The sequence below is a fragment of the Arvicanthis niloticus genome, chromosome 30 (assembly GCF_011762505.2).
Source record: "Arvicanthis niloticus isolate mArvNil1 chromosome 30, mArvNil1.pat.X, whole genome shotgun sequence".
NCBI lineage: Eukaryota > Metazoa > Chordata > Mammalia > Rodentia > Muridae > Arvicanthis > Arvicanthis niloticus.
Window position 1 is genome coordinate 3,475,945 of NC_133438.1, and position 21,213 is coordinate 3,497,157.

The window sequence follows — 21,213 nt, forward strand, 5'->3', positions numbered from 1 at the left end:
GAGGAATTAGAACAGTAACTGAAACCAAAGTAAGGAACAGAAGAAGGTGGCATTGAGGCAGAGTGGTGGCTGCCTCTCACATTCGGAAGCATTGGAAGTCTGGGTTAGTCTGGAAAGCTCTGAACACCTTGTACTAAATAATGTGGGAGGACCAAGGAGATGCCTGTGGTGTTAGAAGGAAACAGATCTGGATGTGTACGAGAGAGAGAGAGAGAGAGAGAGAGAGAGAGAGAGAGAGAGAGAGAGAGAGGAAGATATGATCCTAGGAGAAATGTGTACAGAAGAAAGAACCTGTGGGTACTGGCATTTGAGAGATAACAGTGAAGGGTCAGTTCACATTTAGATGTGTGTGAAGGACACAAGCCAGGGACTCTGAATAACCGAAAGACAATGAGTTATAGACCTGTGTTTGCCAATTTCTGAGTTACGTGATTTCCTCCAGCACGCCTATGGCTGCTATAGAAGGGCACAGTGATATTGAGGCCATCATGAAAGGTGAGTGTTAATGGTCTTGTGTTGCAACTGGCTCCGCTCTACCTGACTTGAGACAAAAGACTTAAAAAGCCTGGTTAGTTACTATGTTGCGGCCTGCTCCGATCTGCCTGGCTTCAAACTGCCACTCCAGTCTTCGGGTCAGGGTCTAGAGGGAGAGAGAGTGAGGATGAGGACAAAAGACGCAAGGAATGGAGACAAGACAGACGTTCTGATCAAGTCTCTTTCTTTGAAGGGAAATCTAGGGTATTTATACACTTTTGCCACGCCCCTTGTAGGTGCATGGATATGACGTAAGCCTTGGAGGCATGACTAGCATGTGGATAGCTGCTTTCTAGCCGCTTTCTGCTAAAGGTCAGCTCCCAACAGTCTTGGATCCTAGTACTACCCAAAGAGGGACAAAATAAAAAGTATAATGTATAAAAGAAGGATGCGCAGGTGGTTGGACTTGGAATCTTAGGAGAGAAGTAGATCGATCATTGAGTGACCTGTCCCCATCATGACAGTGATGTGTGACCGGTGAGGACATCACTGCTTACTTCTCCCCAGAAGAGTGGGAGCTCCTGGATGAAGCTCAGACATTACTGTATCTTGATCTGATGCTGGAGAACTTGGCTCTTACAACCTTACTGGATAAGGCCCTCATACCCACCCCCTGTGCTGGTTTCCTTCTTGTGTCCGTATCCAGAACATTCTGCAGTCAGTCTTAGAAGCTCTGTTGATTGTCCCACTTCCTTGGTAGGTACACTGTGGGTGCCAGCACTGAGCTGTGTGCATTACCCTCAGCAGCCCAAACACTTAATGTGCCCCCAACCCCAGAAAAGATTCACTAAAAGTTCTGAGCGCAAGAGTCCTGCAATCAAAGCTGTAGTTCCCCCTTGGCTTGGTCTCTCCTTGGCTGAGTGACTCTCCATATGCATAGTACCATTGCACCACATTCTTACCCTCCTAACAGACATCTCTTTACAGCCACCTCTTTCAGGAATAGGCAGGCACTGTCATGATTGGGGCTTGTGCAGAACTGTGAACTATTACCAGACCTTCTGCTAGGCTTTTTTTTTTTTTTTACAATGCTTGTTTTCCTTCCTAATGACTTTCCATGTCCTGAAGTGCCCTAGACCACTGCTGATCATTCACATGTCCTGTTTTTCCCCAAGACTTGCATCATGCTGTTCACATGTACTTACACAACTGGGACTGTAGGGAGATTCCTGGTTTTATCACAGGGTGAAAGGCAATATAGGTCTCAGACGAAACTGGACATTAGAGTTTGTCGGAATCATACAAGAGACCTGTTTATACAACACTGTTGTGATAAGCCCCTAACCATATCCCATTTCTGTCTTTTCATCACCACAGTCAGCCTTAGCTTGTTGCAGTATAATATTAATCCACTCTATATTCCCAGTGGGTGCACACATGCTTCTCACTACCACCCCAGTGTTCTGAATTCTCAAAAGAAAGATACACATACACAGTCTTGTATTTTAAATACCTTAAACAGCTCAGTTGCTGGGCCACTACCTAATTCCACGTGGCTACCACACACTCCCCTCTGATATTCCTGAGTTAATACTTACTAAAGCTATATTTTATCTCTGCTGCCCTGGACCCTGTTGAGCAGCCCTCCTCGGGCTACTTTCCCCCTTCACCTACATGTCAGCTGTCTCTCCCTCCTGCACCTTTCCAGTGTAGTCCGTCTCCTACAACCTCCTCATGGCGGAATCCCCTCTTCCTCCTTCCTTGGTCCCTTCCGGGGAATCCTAAAAGTTCCGCCTCTGTCTCCTGGCCCAGCCATTGGCCACCAATAACTTTATTGACCAGTGCATGAGGTACACTGCAAGCAGGTTTTGGGGTAACAGAATTAGCATGAGAACACGAACTGCTACATTTGCATGTTGTTTTTACCTTTCTGTTCCAGGTGTTCCGACCTTTCTTCCATGCCAGCAGGCATCACTTGCCCCCTCATCAGTGTTTTCAACACTGATCCATACTTAACACACCCTTGAACATATATCATTACATAGCACTGCAGACTTCTACCATTTGAATTCTCTGGACCCAGACATGCAAAGTGTGTTACAAGTCCACTGTTGTCAAAGGAGTATGTCGGGCAGTTACTTTGTTAGATTGTCTGATGAAATAGGCTTTTAAAATACTTGTAAAGATTAGTTGCATTGTGTCTAATCAATAATAAAGAATGTTCATGGGGTCTGGGTGTTTTTATGGTACCAACAACCAATTTGCCACTGCCCAGGCACTACAATTCTGCATATTGATTCCGATTTGATTCTGTCTATCAGGCATATGAGGTATGTCTCATGCATTAAGGCTCAATGTCTTCACCTCAAATTCCAGTTTTCAATTCAGGTGTCCAGCATATTCCATTTCTGCCTATGCAATTACTCTGGTTTAATAATTTTCTAGAAAAACATAAAATTTAGAAATGCTGTTCTGGGTTTGGTGAAAGTCTCATAACCTTCATAAAAGGCATAATTGATTTAATCATTTCTCATAATTGATTAACCAATTCCACTCCTCTCCCCTCCCAGTGATCAGTTCAGGATGAAATCCAGGAATACCAAATGGAATATACGCAAAGATCCGGGTGGAGGGCCAGCAAGATGGCTCAGAAGGTAAAGGCATCTGTGGCCAAGTAAGGAGTCTCAAGTTTGATCCCCAGACCCCATGTGGTAGAACTACATAACTAACTCCGAAAAGTTTTCCTCTGGCTTCCACACAAGAAAATGGTGGAGATAGAAAGAGGAGGAAGGAGGGAAGGAGGAAAGAAAGCAGAAAGAAAAGAAGGACAGAAAGATTATTTGGGCAGAAGGTTTGGCAGCTTTCTGTCTTCTGTGGACACACCACCTTACAACACTGCACTATAGTGATCAACCCAGGTCATGTGGTGGGTTTGATGAAGATCTCATAACCTTAATAAAAGGCATGATTGAGTTAATCATTGCTCATATCTGATGAACTGATTCCACTTCAGGACTCATCCACAATGGGACTATTGCTAAGTTATGGGCAGCGAATGGCTCTAGAAACTTGTTAGCACATTAGCATAAAAAGCATTTTAGGATTAACCACGGACATAACTGGGCTATCCAATAAAGAAGCAGTGGAGATCATCCGCCCTTTATAAGTTTTATTTTGTGTAAGTTTTAGCTCTTGAAAGTTCATTTTTAACTTACTACAGGCTGTCATGTAACAGTAGTTGTAGCAGAAGTACGAGTAGAAGTAGACTAGTAGTAATACTTTTTCTTTTGGTGCTGAGTGTTGAACACAGGACTCTGAACTTACTTTTAAGAACCACTCTACCACTGAGCTACATACAGTGCTAACTTTTAAACAGGGACTCAACTGGATCCATTTTCTTTAGTCATTTTGTGTCTAAGACGATCTAAATTTGTTATTTCTTAGAGTTAGACTCTAAGCAATAGAGTCTTACTCTACCTCATGGGCAGAGTAATGTTGTTAGATTTGGACAGGAGTATGGACTTGTGGTTCAGTATCTGTCCCTATGACAGAATATAGGATTGTATTCTTGGAGATATATATATATGGAAACATGATTTTTAATGTGTTTTCTGGAATGTTCCCCCACCCCCACTCCATATTAATTGGTCACTATTATGCTGGGTGTCGTAGCACATGGTTTAACCCCAGTACTTGGTAGGCAGAGGCAGATCTTTGAGTTCAAGGCCAGCCTGGTCTATAGAGTAAGTTCCAGGACAGCCAGGGCTATGTAAAAAAAAAAAATCTTGTTCCTAAATAAATGAATAAATAGCCACTTTTAAGAGTGAATGAAAGATTCTTCCTAGCTAGAAGCATTCTTTAGGATGTTAAAACATCATAAATAAAGAAAAATAATAATAAAGTATCATTGATAACCTCCACCCACAGTTAACATGACTTTTAACTACATTTCTCTTCCTTCAGATTGTTGGCATGAGTCAAAGTATAAAGAAAATCCTTCTGTGCAAAGTATTTATGTAGAAATGTCACAAGCCAGGACTCCAAAGGCAGGGCTTCTCACTGGGAAGACTTACCCCAATGACATCTGTGTTCTTGCCTTGACAGACATTTTGCATCTGGATGATCTACCTGGACAAAAACTGTCTTTTGCAGAGGCGTGTTCAATCCTCCAGGGCCAAGCGCTTCACAATGGCAAGAATCCATTAAGGGGAGATATGGACAGTGACTCTCTTGAGAAAACCTGCATCTTCCATAAGTCAGGGAATCTCTTCACATATAGGAAAATTAGAAAGGACTTCCTGGCTAGATGGAAACTTCTCCAGTCCCCAAATGATCCCAAACATGAGAAGCTTAGTGAAATCACCAAGTCTGGGGAGGCTAATGGTAGAAAAATTCACTATAAGTCACAAGAATTCAGAAAACCTTCCAGCCACAAACTTAAGCTTGTTCAGCACCCAAGAGTGTGCACTGGAGAAATAGGTTTTGCACCTAGCAAATGCCAACAAGCCTTACAAGATAAATATTCACTGGAGCCATTTGAGAGAATTCACACTGAAGAAGGACCTTATGAGTGTAGTGAATGTGGAAACTCCATTAGCCAAAAGGCCACACTTACTATACACCAGAGACTTCACAATGGAGAAAAACCATACAAATGTGGCAAATGTAGAAAATCTTTCAGTCAAAGCTCCAACACTGTAGAATTCACAATGGAGAAAGGCCTTGTGAGTGTGGAGCTTGTGGGAAGAAAGCCTTTGGATGCAAAGCCATCTTGTCTGGCATCAGAGAAGTCACACAGGAGAGGAGAGGCAGTATGAATGTGACAAATGTGGGAAGTTGTTTAAGCAAAGCTTCAGCCTTGTTGAGCACCAGCTAATTCACACCACAGCTAGGCCGTATGAGGGCAACCAGTATAGGAAACCCTTTAGTCAAAAAGCCACTCTCATTATACATCAGAGAGTTCACACTGGAGGAAAGCCATAAAAGTGTGGGGAGTGTGGAAAATCCTTCAGCCAAAGCTCTAGCTTTATTGAACACTGCTGAATTCATACTGGAGAGAAGCCTTATGAGTGTTGGAAGTGTGGGAAATCCTTTAGCCAAAGAGCTACCCTCATTAGACACCAGCGAGTTCACACTGGAGAGTGGCCATATGAGTATGGGGAATGTGGAAATTCTTTAGGCAAAACTTCAGCCTCATTGAACACTATAGAATTCACACTACCACAAAGATTTATAAGTGTGAGGAATGTGGGAAATCTTTTAGCCAAAGAACCAGCCTTATCAGACACCAGCAAGTTCACACGGGAGAAAGGCCTTATGAATGTGGAGAGTGTGGAAAACCCTTCAGGTACAAATCCAAACTTTATCAACATCAGAGAACTCACACTGGGGAAAGGTCCTATGAGTGTGCTGACTGTGGGAAATTCTTCAGGCAAAGCTACAGTCTTGCTGAACACCAGAGAACACACAGTAGAGCAAGACCTTGTGAGTGTGGCCAGTGTGGAAAGTCCTTTACCAGGAGGGCTGCCTTCACTAAACACCAGACAGTTCATACTGGAGAAAGGCCTTATACATGTGGTGAGTGTGTGATAACCTTTAGTCAAAGTACCAGCCTTATTCAACATTGCAGAATTCACACCAGAGAACAGCCATATGAGTGTGGCCAGTTTGGGAACTGGTTCAGGCAAAAGCCTGTCCTCACTCAGCACCAGGTAATGCACACTGGAGAAAGGCCTTATGAATGTACCAAGTGTGATAAATCTTTTAGTCAGCATTCAAGTTTCTTTCAATACCAAAAGTGTCACAGCGCAGGGAAGATCAGGAAGGCAGCAAATGTGGGGGACTCTGAAACCCCATGTCTGATATAGCTCCTGAAAGTCCACATTTTAAAAGGACCTTAGAGCAGCAGGTAATGTAATCTTTCCCTCTTAACAGATGAGTTAAACATTTGTTGGTTGGTTGGTTGTTTGATTGGTTGGTTGGTGGGTGGGTGGGTTGGTGGGTTGGTGGGTTGGTGGGTAGGTGGGTTGGTGGGTAGGTAGGTGGGTAGGTGGGTTGGTGGGTTGGTGGGTTGGTGGGTTGGTGGGTTGGTGGGTAGGTGGGTTGGTGGGTTGGTTGGTTGGTTGGTTGGTTGAGAGAGGGTCTCCCTATGTATCTCTGGCTGTCTTGGAAAATCACTATGTAGAGCAGGTTAGCCTCAAACTCACAGAGATCCATCTGCCTCTGCTTCCCAAGTGCTGGGATTAAAGGTGTGTGCCACCACACCCAGCTAAGAATAGTTGAACTTTTCGAGTATGCCATCTGGAAACATTTAAACGTCACCATAAACATCTGGAGGGGTAAAGTGCCCCATGCCTCCCAGGAAGATGCGATATGCATAGGAGCTGCCCTTCAGCAGTTCTCCATGGTCTTCCTCGCCCATCAGTCACTGCCACATCCATCAGTCACTGCCACATCCATCAGTCACTGCCACATCCTTTCATTGCCAGCTTCCCATCTTAGCACCTTCAGCATGTACATACACATACCTCCAGCATGCTTGCTTTGTTGGGGCAGCATATTTCCCGTTTCTCATTGAATATGTATGAGTCTGTAGTTTGGATCTTAAGCAAGAGGCTTGTGGGGGAAGGTTCGCCTTCCTTTAAATTCTTAGCCGAGTGTTACCCTCTGTAGTTGAGATTGACTCCACTCCCTATTCTAACTAAATATGCATGGATCTAATCAACACACACTTCAACTCACTAACCAGTAGCTTCCTGTGTCACATTGGTCCACTTTGTACAATGATTAAGCCCTTACTCTCTTATGTACTTATAAACAAGGGGCATCTTATGCATTCACCAAAGATAGATGCTGATGTGGATGCCAGGAAGTGCATCTGTCAGGAGCCTGATATAGCTGTCTCCTTAGAGATCTGCCACAGCCTGAAATATACAGAGGCAGATCTCACAGCTAACCATTGAACTGCTCATGGGGTTCCCAATGGAGGAGTGAGAAAGAAGACTGAAGGAGCTGAAAGGGTTTGTGGCCCCATGAGGAGAGCAACAATACCGACCAACCAGAGTTCCCAGGCTCTAAACCACCAGCCTGGGGAACACATAGGGAGGGACCCATGGCTCCAGCTGTATATGTAGGGGAGGATGACAGTGTCAGGCATAGGCGGGTGAGGAAGTCCTTGGTCCAGTGAAGGCTGGACGCCCCAGTGTGGGGGGAAATTGTAGGTGGGGAGGTGGGAGTGGGAGGGTGGGTGGTAGCATATCCTCATAGAATCAGGAGGAGGGGGGATGGGATAGGAGGTTCCTGAGTGCAGGGGAAAGGGGATTACATCTAAAATGTAAATAAAATATCCAATAAGAAATGTAAAAAAATAAATAAATAAACAAGGGGCATTGCTTTTTGCCTTTGAGGAGCTGAATCTTAACATAAGCCCAGTTTGAACAAAAAGCAGGAAGCCCCTACTATGTGGCACTGCAGAGACACTGAGAATAAATGTCTTTCAGTGGTGTTTAGTTTGCATCGTTAGCCCAGTAACCTCTTGCATTTCTCCCACTTTAGGAAAGCCAGGCTTTCCCTGGGCCTAGTATTTTGTCTCAGTGTCTTTAATGTTACTGTGTTTTTTAAGACTAGTGATCATTCCAAGGAGAGATTAGTAGTTTTAACTACCTCTGGTGCTCCTTGGTAAAATATCCCCACGATTTTACATTTTTTTTTTCCCACGAGATGACGTGGGAGAGACAATCGGGAGAGAGAGAGACGGCGGGACTCGAACCGGCGCACCAAGAGACAGGGCGCCCTCTGCGGGCAGGAGCCTTAAGGGCTGAGCCACCGGCGGTTCGCTATGATTTTACATTTAATGGCAAGTGCTGTTGAATGGAAGCATTTCATTTGGGTTCTGTGAAGACCCATCTTATGTCTATGGTTCCACAAGCTCATCAGGATCTAGAAAAGAACAATAATCCAAAGACAGTGTGTGGTCAATAGATAGTGGACGCGCTGGCAGACACCCATACGCATTGTGTTGCTTGTGAAAACTGTCTCCACATTCTAGTTGCTACCAAATCTGTGTGTCTTGCACTTGAGATCATTGAGAAGATATCCTTAAACTTTTGCAATTCTCTACCATGTTTCTTGAATATTCTCCTAAGTCTAGATGCTCTATAGGCAAAATTACAAGGAAATTGAATAAGATTCCCATAAAGGAATAACTGATGGCTTTGGTGGGGGGGGGGGGGGAGGTTGGTATGTGGTTCTGGTTTTGTCTAGCAAATATTGTTCTTGCCTCAGATTGGTTGAGCCTTCATTGTTCACTTCCCCGACTCCAGCTGCTATAAATCTACCCTCACCTGGTATCAGGAGAGAATGAAAAAACAATGGGGTTGTCAAACATGGCTTCCAGAAAATTGAAGATTCTTTTTCACTTTTAGCCATTGTTTTAAAGAACCTATTTATGTACAATTGAAGCATTGTTTAAATGCTGTAAATATTTAAGGTGTATACATTTTAAAAGTTCATCATCCACATAATCCCATGAAGACATTGTGATCTCGGTAATCAATATTCAGAGGTTATATTGTTGTATAATTACCCTGTGGTCTCAAGCTTTCAGGGGTCCAAAGATTTCCATTTTGATTTTATTATTTTATGTGTATAAGCATTTTTCCTGTGCATATGCCTGTGCACCATATGCTTGCCTAGAAGAGGGCATTGGATCTCATGAGATTAGTTATGAATGGTTGTGTCATCATGTCGGTGCGGAGAACTGAATTTGAATCCTCTGTAAAAGCAACAAACTCTCTTAACCACTGAGCCAACTCTAGCCTGGTTTCCATTTTTTAAAAACTGGATTAATTTGCAATTTTTATAACTATTATGAATAGGATCATAAAGTGTTAACTTTAAAAAATAGGGCTTTTTTATTTTGTTATATATATATGTTTTGCCTGTATATATGTATGTTCACTAAGTGAGTGCCTGGTGCCTGCAGAGTCAGAAGAAGGTTTGGGATGCCCTGGAACTGTAGTTACATATATAACCATGGGAACTGTAGTTACATATGTAACCATGGGAACTGTAGTTACATATGTAACCATGGGAACTGTAGTTACATATATAACCATGGGAACTGTAGTTACATATGTAACCATAAGAACTGTAGTTACATATGTAACCATAAGAACTGTAGTTACATATGTAACCATGGGCTGCTGAACACCAGACTCAGGTCATCTGTGAGAGCAGCAGGTGCTAGGATATCTCTTTGGTCACCATAATGTACTAACTTTTTCTTGTGCTTTTTGCAATACACAATCACTTTTAGATTCATCAATGTTACTGATAAGAACTTTTTTCTGAGAAATATTCTGTTTCATGGATGTGTCACTCTCTATTCGTATTAATAGGCAAGTGAATCGTTCCCAGCTTGGTGCTGTTAAGAATGAAAAAGCCACAAAGATTATGCACATGCAGTTTTTATATCTATCAGTTTCATCCTATCTTTGCTGTGACTTAAACTGATGGTATCCTTGCAGCCTCAGCATCAGTATAGACGCACTCATAAATTCGTCCATTTGTGTCCCTTTGAGGTGGGCAGCTGTATATAATGGCTTCAGTTACATTTCTATGATGTTATATGATTTTACACATTGTACCACCTGTATAACCTTTTCCATAAAATATTAATTCCATTTGTCTACGTTTAATGGATATTGGCTGTTGGGGACCGACTTTTAGCAGAAAGTGGCTATCAGCTTTGCAACCATCTTGAGCCATATACCCTGACATGAGACTTGGATTACAATAGCCTACAACAGCTGAGCACACTCCCATAATCTTGGTTTAGATACCTTGAGATTAAAGGTGCGTGAGTGTACCTTCCCCCCACCATGAGCAAGCCTGAAGAGACCTTGGTTACCACAACAAGGTCAAGTGACAGGATCTAGGTGGAGTTACCCACCTTGGCTGCCCGGAACACAGAAGCAGAACTGCCCCTGGGCCTGCCTTGAGACATCTCCGGCCGTGACCTGGAATGGACTATGGATTATCCCACCCATCTGAAACCAGGAGGGGTTGTGGGTTGGGTCTTCCCCTTTAAATTGAGAGCTGAACATTAAAGCTTGGGGCCTTGATCAGAGAACTTTGTCTTGGCCTCATCTCTTCTCACCCTCCTTCCCCTTTCATTCCCAGCCCCCCTTTCAGGTGAACCCAGTTGACTTGTGGCCATGGGCAGCTACACGTGAGATTAAAGGTGTGTGAGATTAAAGGTGTGTAATTTAAGAGTATAACTTAGAAGTATAGAGATCAGAGTTAGAGACAAGACCTAAGGGCATGATTAAAGGTGTGACCAAAAGGCGTGGCTTAGAAGTGAGACATATAAAAGGCAGAGACAGAACAGGTCAGAATCAGACACTTCAGACATTAGGTAGAAGACACTTGGCTCTAGAGAGAACTAGACACATCAGACATTAGGCAGACATAGCAGAGAGAAGACAGGTAGCAGGGCACTTGGAACTAGGGACTAGGAACTCAAGACTTAGGACTTAGACTAAGAAGAGACTGGAGAATAAACAGGATTGAATTACACTCTGGTCTGCATTCTTCGAGTCTGTCCTCACTCTCGCTCTTGCTGAACCCCGACCCGGGGACCTGAGTGGCAGCTTGGGCCGGGATACAGTGGCTGCCCCAAACGTGGGTCGGCCTGGGCCTCAACATTTTGCTTGGGCCGCGACATTTTTTGGCCGCCCCAACGTGGGGCTAGTGTGGACCCCAACAATTGGCCAATAATTTTATTATTTCTAAAAAGTAAGAAACATATAACTCTCCCCTTCTCCAGCCAAGCAAGATGCCCAAAGGAAAGAAGGCCAAGGGGAAGAAGGTGGCCCCGGCCCCCGCCATCGTCAAGAAACAGGAGGCCAAAGAGGTGGTCAATCCTTTGCTTGAGAAAAGGCCCAAGAACTTCAGCATTGGGCAGGACATCCAGCCCAAAAGAGATCTAACACTTTGTTAAATGGCCCCGCTACATCAGGCTGCAGCGGCAAAGAGCCATCCTTTATAAGTGGCTCAAAGTACCTCCTGCCATTAACCAGTTCACCCAGGCCCTGGACAGGCAAACGGCTACTCAGCTGCTTAAGCTTGCCCACAAGTACAGGCCAGAGACAAAGCAAGAGAAGAAGCAAAGGCTACTGGCCTGTGCTGAGAAAAAAGCTGCTGGCAAAGGGGACGTCTCAAATAAGAGACGGCCTGTCCTCCAAGCAGGAGTCAATACAGTCACCACCTTGGTGGAGAGCAAGAAGGCTCAGCTGGTGCTGATTGCCCGTGATGTAGACCCCATTGAGCTGGTGGTTTTCCTGCCTGCCCTGTGTTGAAAGATGGGGGCGCCTTACTGCATCATCAAGGGAAAGGCCAGGCTGGGGCGCCTGGTCCACAGGAAGACATGCACCACTGTTGCCTTCACACAGGTTAACTCGGAAGACAAGGGTGCTCTGGCTAAGCTGGTGGAAGCGATTAGGACCAATTATAATGGCAGATATGACGAGATCCGCCGCCACTGGGGAGGCAACGTCCTGGGTCCTAAGTCTGTGGCTCACATTGCCAAGCTGGAGAAGGCAAAGGCTAAAGAACTCGCCACTAAACTGGGTTAAAAATGTACACTAAGTTTTCTGTACATAAATATAATTACAGAATTATCTTCAAACAAAGAAACATATAACTAAGAAATGTAATAGAACTTTATTTAAGTTTTAGTCCTATAAATAAATTTGATGAAATAAGTGCTTTTGAATACTAAAAGAATGTTTTCTCAACATTTGTAATACTCATAATAGTCATGGCATAGGCGCGGTAATTTTTAAGTTAAAAGTGCATTGTCAACATGTTCAACGCCTTCTTCAATCTAGCAATTCAGCACAAAACAAATAAACGTGTTTTATTATCAGTTTTCCTGATACAAATCATCCTGCTGTGGACAATCTCTGTAATGTCTGACGATGTCACCACACTACGTTCGGTGGCCTTTAGAGACGAACTGTCATACCCTGTCTCTATCATGCTGATAGCTATATTGTGAAGAATATATCATGAAATAGTTGCAAGGTGACAGTTTGGAGGATCGTAGACTTTCCTTTTAGAAATAGCTTTATTTACAAACATGTTGACACAAAGCTGTGCTCCCAGCACTAAGAAGACTAAGGCAAGAGGGCCATGTAAACACAGGAGTTCTAGGCCAGCCCAAGCAACATAGCGATATCATCTCCACACAAATAAAACAGATCTACTTGAAGTTTACTTCACAATCAGTTCTACCTGTGTAACATGTAATATTGGTGGCTTGATACATGATTCATTCTTGTCAGTGCTATGATAAACACCTGCAGGAAGAAGGATGCAATATTTATTTATTTATTTATTTATTTATTTAGGCTTACAAGACTCAGGGGATTTTAGTCCATTACAATAAGATATGGCTGAGTGACTCTGTGACAACATGAGCATGTTGGAGATGACACTGTCATCTGGACATGACCAGGACTGCTGCACGTATGGCCCCGCAGCAGCTATGACTGCCCACACAAGGCCAAGCCGGTCACTCTCCCTGCATGAATTGGGGGGGGGGGAGGTATTAGACCCCACTGAGAAGTTATTGGCTGTTGGGAGGAGAATCAGGTTTTTTTTTTTTTAGAAGTGTGTCCTCTCATTGGCCAGCCATGCTTCATTAGATGTGCCCACAACTAAAATATATGGGTAGTATAAACTGGACTCTGACACAACTCAAAAATTGTCCTCTGACCTCACATGCATGGTATGGCATGTTCTTGCTCTCTCTCTCTCTCTCTCTCTCTCTCTCTCTCTCTCTCACACACACACACACACACACACACACACACACACACAAAACACACATACACAAAAAAAAACACATTAAATTTATAATTCTCCATCCACTTACAAGTGGCCAGTGACCCTGCTTTCTCCAGTCTTGGAACTGAGGGCCACTCTTGGGTCTGGGTCCCAATTCTAAGCTACTGTCTTATAGGGTAGGATACTCATTTCCTCAGCCAGTGGAGTGTGCTGCGGAGGATGCAGTGTGTTTCACCTTGACATGAAATGACCTCACCTCAATCCTAGCTCCTCCGTGGATATTCCTGCTATCATTCTTTGGAAACATAAACATGTCCCTTTGGTACCCTGACCAAAAGATGGAGACATTAACAATTTCCCTATGGGTTGAGAGAGCCAGAGCAATCCCATGGGAGTGTTGTGTGTCTCTTGGGTACCCAACTTGGAGCCTGAATCTGATCCTTGCATCTCCCATCCTGTCTCTATAAAGCTCAGTGACAGAGGTGGAAGTCGAGATTCCTGCTATGCTAGGCTAGAAAGGTACCAGGGCAGGCTCAGATAGAACAAAAGGGAACAGGTTGCAACTGACAACAGCAAATTTGTCTGCCTGACATTCAGGCCTGTGAGATGGCTCTACAGGTAAAGATATCTGACTCCAAACCTAATAACCTGAGTTCAATCCCCTGGACCCACATAGTAGAAAGAAAACCAATTCCCATAAGTTGTTTTGTGAACCATGACATGTATGATACACTTTTGTGTGAGTGAATATACACACACAGAGGCACCTCTGTGTTCCAAATAAACATAGGGACTAGAGAGATAACTCTGTGGTTGAGAGTGCCTGCTGCTCTTGCAGAAAGCCTGCCTTACTCCCATCACTCATTGGTGTGGGTGGGACATACAACCACCTGTAATTCAAGCTTCAAGAAATCAGGCACCTTTGGCCTCTAAAGGCACGTGCATTTGTGTACTCAAACCTACACACTCAACACAGAGATTCACATAAGTAGAAACCAACAGTTTTGTTTTTTAAAGACATGTATCAATGGGAAGAAAATGACATGTTTAGTAGTGAGTGTCCAGGATTATACTGTCCCTTTGACTTAGAGCACACAAGGCCCTGGGTCACTCACTAGCAGTGACTCAGATTATTCACATTGTATCCCAGATCACTCTCAGGACCCATCTTATTTATTGATTAATTAGTGAAGTGAAAACGTAAGGGTTCTTTGGAAAGTCGGTTGGATGGTGTTTTGCTGGGGCAAACACATTTAGCTGAACATTTAGCTGAAGCAGACACAGGAGAGAGGATGTTTTGCTAACACAAGCACGTGAAAGGACATACAATGAAAGATTTTTTTTTTTTGCTAATGACATGCATGTATTGGTCTGCCTTACATTGCATAGTTGAGCTGCATTTGTCGGGACTCCATAGAGAGAAATGCAGGGAAAAAAATATCTGGTGGTATACTTCAGTTTGCTGATGCTTCTGCAGACTCAGGATGATTGGATGCACGTGCTGAGGAAGACCCGTGCTGAGGCAAGGCACGTGGAGGACACATGATGTTTAGAAGGTATAAATAAGACCCTACAGAGTGACTGAGACAGAGCTTGGCTTGTTGGTACAGCTAGCTGTACAATGCTTATGGGTCTCTCATTTTCACTGAGCTTCACTTCCCTGAGAGAGGCATAGCTGAGAACTGGTGTCCCTCCAGGTCCCTCCTGCTGACTTGAGCCAAGTAAGGCCTGGCTGTCTCTGCTGGGTCCTGTCATCACTGTGGCTAACCCGACTCTAGCAAACTGGAGTGTTGGTGTATGGGTAAAGTGTTTGTGAATAGATGGAGATGCCACTGCCCGCTAACCTGTGAACTAAACTGCTAATTTTCATCCAACACAACTGACTGTCCAAGTCTTAAGTTTCCACTATTAATTCATCACACACACACACACACACACACACACACACACGCGCGCGCGCGCGCGCGGTTTACTTGCCCTTCTTCAGTCCAGTCTCTTTAACTCCTATGAACCAGTTTTTCTTGGGATTCCTTCACTAAGATCATGTTGGATTCTGAGGGGAGGACTGGGATGCAGAAGGGCTGGTAACCCAATCCAGAGAGTTTGTCAGTATCACAGTTTATATATACCCCTCAAGTGAGGAAGCAGAATGCAAGTCAGTGGCATCCATTAGAGAGGATGACAGGGAACTCACAGCATGCCCTAGATCTTCTTTTGCAAGATACAAGCTTGCACAGTAAACAAAGCATTTCATATCTCAGTATCTGGAACACTTGACCACAGTTTTACAGGGAAACTGTCAAGCTCCAGACCCCAGTCTTGGGCACCCTGGAGCCCTGACACCAGTCAATTCCTGGCTTTGCCAGTCATAACTCTGGCAGTGTTCCTGGCTCCATCCACAGGACCCCAAAGGGTCTTTGACCCTACCTATCCCCCAAATAATCCTGCTTTGCTTTGCTTTTGCAGTAGAGAGGTTGAACCTGTGTGTCCTAGGCAAACAAGTGCCCTCTGCCTCAGCCATATCCCTACCCTGCCTCTGGCTCTTCAATGTAAGGTTGCAGACCACCAAAAAGCTGCTACAGCCTCATGCTGCTGACTGTGACACAGGAGTGATAGTAGAATTAATTCCAAGGGCCGCAATAAGATAAAATTGAAAACACACCTAGTGCCTATGTCTCCTAGGAACACCCCTAATGTCCTTATGAACATTTCTTTTTTTATTTTCAGAAATATCTGATAACAAAGGTAGGATTGCTGTGTTGGTTTGAAAATAGTGTGGGTATCCATGTCATGTTCTCACCACTGGCAAGTGACAGATTCAAAAGGACCCATTCTGGCTCCACAGCCCGGACTTTTGTTTGTTTCATTACAGCATTCAAAGACCTCAGCTCAGCAAAGCGCATGGAGAGGAGGAGTGGGGATTCAAGAGCTGCTGCTATAACTATGATGAGAATTTTATCCATAGCTGTTTTCCTCCATTCCTGACTTCCCAGAATGCTTGCTATCTGCCTCCCATAGTCCTCTTTGGGATATCCATTGCCTATGTGTTCTCTAGTGACTTTCCCACAGGAGGCTTTTCCCTCATCCACAATTACATTATATCCAAAGGCCCCATCTGCCTCCACCTTGTTGAGCTCAGTACAGAGCATGTGGGTAGTGTAAACACACACACACACACACACATTAATTAATTAATTAATTAATTAATTAGTTAATTAAATGTTTAAAACATTTGAAAAACAAGAAGAGGGAAGCTAATTGACTCGTCATAGAGGAGTTGGCTATTCCAGGATTCCTGTTAGCAGGGTGGCCATGATTGGGTGTTTTAGGAAAAGTGATGAGTCAGGCATCCCTAGTATCCCCCTAGGATACATTTGTCATCATTATCCCCAGACACCTTCTTGTACAACACAACAGTGGTTTAAAAAAAAAAAGAAAATGCTCGTTGATATCTTCAGGACCATCGCTTGCTTCTGGAGGTTAAGCCTAGGTTCTCCACTGGTCTGGAAAGTATTTTTGGAGAGGACAGAAGAATGTCCTCAAAGATGGAGATTGCCTAAAGATGAATAACCTGAAGTAGCCAACATGTTTTTCCTTTTTCTTTTCTGGCTTATTAGTTGATGCTGTATCAGTGCTATTAGTTCTTGCTCCCACTTAAGTGCAATCTAATTTCTCTTTATGACACAGAAGACAACCTATCAATGAAAAGGCTGTATAAGCTCAGTCTCCATGGCTGCCTTGTCTGGCTTCAGTGGGGGAGGATGTGCCTAACACTGCAGAGACTTGATGAGCCAGACTGGAGGATACCCAGGGGAGCCCCACCCTCTCAGAGGAAAAAGGGAGGTGGAGGCAGAAGGGGGAAGGAATGTGAGGGCATGAGGAAGGAGGGCTGAGATGTTAATTAATTAATTAATTAATTAAAAAAAGAAAAAGCTGCATGAGCCCCCAGTAACCACATACAAAATAAATAAATGTTGTCTTAAGTAAACTGTAACTGCAAATAGAAACAAGACAATGCCCTTTTTTAAAAATTCTTTTGTGAAGTTGAACAGTGGAATCAAATTGGAAACAGAGATGTAAATTCACACGCCTATGGACACTTGATTTTTTTTTACAGAGAAGTCAAAATTATACAATGGAGAGAAAGGAACCTTCCACAAATGGTGCTGGTGGGAATATCTTTAAAGCACACTGGCAGGAAAGCCAACTTCCTGAACAGAACACTGATTACACAGGCACTAAAACCTACAATTTAAAGTGGAGCCTCATGAAACTGAAAAGCTTCTGCAAGGCAGAGAACACTGTTAATAGAATAAAATGGCAGCCTACAAAATGGGAAAAGATCTTCACCAACCCTACCTCTGACAGGGGGCTAATATCGAAAATATATAAAGAACTCAAGAAACTAGGCATCAACAAACCAAATAAATAAAATTTACAGACTGGGTACTGATATAAACAGAATTCTCAACAAAGGAATCTTAAGTGGCCAGGAAGCACTTAAAGACATGTTCAACATCCTTGGCCTTCAGAAAAATGCAAATCAAAATGACTCTGAGAGTCTCGTTTATAACTGTCGGGCTAAGATCCAAAACACAGGTAACAGCTCATGCCGGCAGGGATGTAGAGCAAGGGGAACATTGCTCCATTGCTGGTGAGAGGGCAAACTTGTACGGCAACTTTGGAAATCAATATGGCGATTGAATTAGAAATCAATATACCTCAAGACTCAGCTATGCCACTCCGGGCACATACTATAATGGCATTTGCTCAACTATGTTCATCGCAACTTTACACATAACAGGCAGAAACTGGAAACACCCCAGATGTCCCTCAACTGAGGAATGGATGAAGAAAGTGTTGTACATTTACACAATGAAGTTTTACTTAGGTGCTGAAAACAATGACATCGGTTCCCTGGCTGAGATTTTGTTGAAGAAGAGTTTATTCGAGGACCAAATCAAGCTGTCGCTGCAGAATCGTGTATTTCCATTATTGTTGTCTCACCTGGGATATCTTCAAGATAGATCATGCTGGGTGCTGCATGCATTTAGTTCTTTGAAGTTTCACAATGAGCTCAACCTCGGAAATGCTGTTAGAATTATCCGAGAAGAGCCTGATTGAAGACGAGGAGATGCCCATCAAGGTGGAAGCTGCCCTCACACTGTAGTCACTGATCTCCAAGCAGACACAAGCCACATGAAACCAGACGTGAGAATCATCGTGATTCTGCACATCGTCAGAGAGACGGAGAATGATGATGTCACCAATGTTATCCAGAGGCTCATCTGTGAGTACAGTCAGCACGTGGCCTCCATCGCTGTTGACACAACCCAGCACTTGGCTGAGATATTTGGTAAAGTTCTTCAAAGTGATGAGTATGAAGAAATTAAAGACAAAACTGTCATGGCCATGGGAATTTTACACACCGTCGACACTATCTTAACAGTTGTGGAAGATCATCCAGAAATTATACAGCAGTTGGAGAACATCTGACTATGAATCATTGATCGTGTTTTACAGAAGCACATCATTGAGTTCTATGAGGAAGTCCTTTCCCTGGCATACAATTTAACCTGCCATGCCATCTCCCCACAGATGTGGCAGCTCCTGGGCATTTTATATGAAGTTTCCCAGCAGGATTGCTTTGAGTACTTTACAGACATGATGCCTCTCCTGCATAATTATGTGACAGTAGACACCAACACTCTGCTGTCAAACTCAAAGCACTTAGAAGTCTTTTTCACAATGTGCAGGAAGGTACTGTGTGGAGAGTCGGGAGAAGATGCCAAGTGCTATGCTGCAAAACTCTTGGACGTCATCATTCTTCGGTGCAGGGAAGGGGAATTGACCCATGTATCCCGCTGTTCATTCAACTCGTCTTGGAGAGATTAACCCGTGGGATCAAGACCAGTGAGCTGCGCACAGTGTGTCTTCAGGTGGCCATCACGGCTCTTTACTATAGCCCTGAGTTGCTGTTCCACACACTGGAGCAAGTCCAGCTGCCACACAACCCAGGACCTGTCATGTCACAGTTCATAAACTAGTGGATGAATGACACCGATTACTCTCTTGGGCACCATGACTGGAAAATGTGTATAATAGCACTGAGCATGCTCTTGGAGCTGCAGAACCGATCTCCTGCCTTGGATTCTGTGGCTGCACAGATCCTCCCTTCCATTCTCTTCCTTTTCCTTGGCATGAAGCAAGTCTGTGCTACACGACAAACAGTAAACCGTGAAAATCACCCAAAAGCAGAAAAAGATGACGTAGAGGAAAATGAGGAGATTTCCAGTGAGGAGGAGGAAGAGACAAGCTCAAGCTATGCAGTCACAAATGGGCAGAGGCGAGGAGGAGGAGGAGGATGACTGGGATGAAGAAGTTCTGGAGGAGACAGCCCTTGAGGGCTTCAGCACCCCACTGGACCTCGACAACAGCGTGGATGAGTACCAGTTTTTTACACAAGCTCTGCTGACTGTGCAGAATCAGGATGCTGCCTGGTACCAGCTGCTTGTGGCACTACTCAGTGAGGATCAGAAAAGAAAGCTGCAGGAGGTGTACACATTGGCAGAGCACCGAAGGACACTGGCGGGGCAGTTTCACATTTGAGGACAAGAGCATCTTCTCTGCGTTTAATTTTGGAGTTGTGCACAGCGACAGCTGGAAGGCGCGTCCACGGTGCACCAATCGGTGTCACTGCTGCTGTGATGTTGAGGGCCAAGTGGGAAACAAAGGGCCATGTCGTCAGCACCAGGCGGCCACGAACCTGCGCTCCCTTTTCCTTGACCCTTCTTACCCTGGAATATATATATATTTATATATTTACAGCTACTATGATGTACGAAATTTTAAAAAAGCAGAGTCATTGATTGGAAACGACAAAGCGTCTGCTCTGAGGGCTGAACACTGAGGGGTTAGAGTTGTGTATCGGTGCATGTCTCAGGTTTTTGCCATGAAGAATCAATGGATTTATGCAGGTAACAGTGTCTTCTGTTGTACATGAATAATCAGAAAAAAAATTTTGGAGTGCATTGCAATTTTTTTAAAGCATAAAATGTATTTCTAGATATCCTGTAAACCTTGGTTATGTCATTTCATTCTGCATTTTACTCTGTGAGTTGACTGTCAGGCAGTTAGTGCGGGTCTCACTCTGGCTTCAGAAGCGTCCCAGCTTCCTTCTGCCACCCTGTGCCCAGAGGCTTCCTTCAAGGGTTGGTACTTAGGCTCTGATTTTTCACAAGACACCTGTGGCTATCCTAGGAACTGTTAAATTCTGTTTTCCATCAGTTTTTCCCTCTTAAATGGGATGATGTTTCTTTCAGGATCACAAGTGTATTGGTAATATTGATAACCTGCTAAGTTCAGGATTTACCCACCTCTCAGGAGCCAGCAGCAGGGACTTGTTAGTCACTGGGCTTAGCAGAAGGTCTTATGAATCATGTGCTTAAATGATACTGCAGGGGTTGTGGGCAATCAAATACGAAAGCATACTGAAGTTCTAAGCAGGAGGAGATTTCTGGGTGGGGGCTTGGTCAGTAGTTACCATTCTAACCATGTTGGACAGGCCCAAAGCATTTTATATATTCTTTCTTTCTCCTTTCAGCCCTCTTTTCTTTCTTTGTGAGATAGAGTCTGTCTCTGCATGCAGCCCAGGTTGGCCTCAAGATTGAAGTCGTCCTGACTCAGCCTCCTGGCCGCTGTTAACACACCCAGCTGATGGGTTTTGCTATGTAGTTCTGGCTGGACTGGAACTCACTCTGTGGCATAGGCTGACCTGAGACTTGTGATAGCCCTCCCTCAGCTTCCCAGGGTTACAGCCACTACAAATGGAAGAATTTTTCTTATTTAGTAAAAAGACCCAACAGATCTAATCTAACAACCTGCTTT

At 44.0% G+C, this 21,213-nt stretch overlaps 2 pseudogenes; both read left to right on the forward strand.

Moving 5' to 3' along the window:
* The first annotated feature begins 449 nt into the window (after positions 1-449).
* On the forward strand, positions 450-6,428 carry LOC143440575 (uncharacterized; annotated as a pseudogene).
* Positions 6,429-18,201: 11,773 nt separating this feature from the next.
* Positions 18,202-19,950, forward strand: LOC143440576 (importin-8 pseudogene; annotated as a pseudogene).
* The last annotated feature ends 1,263 nt before the right edge of the window (positions 19,951-21,213 follow it).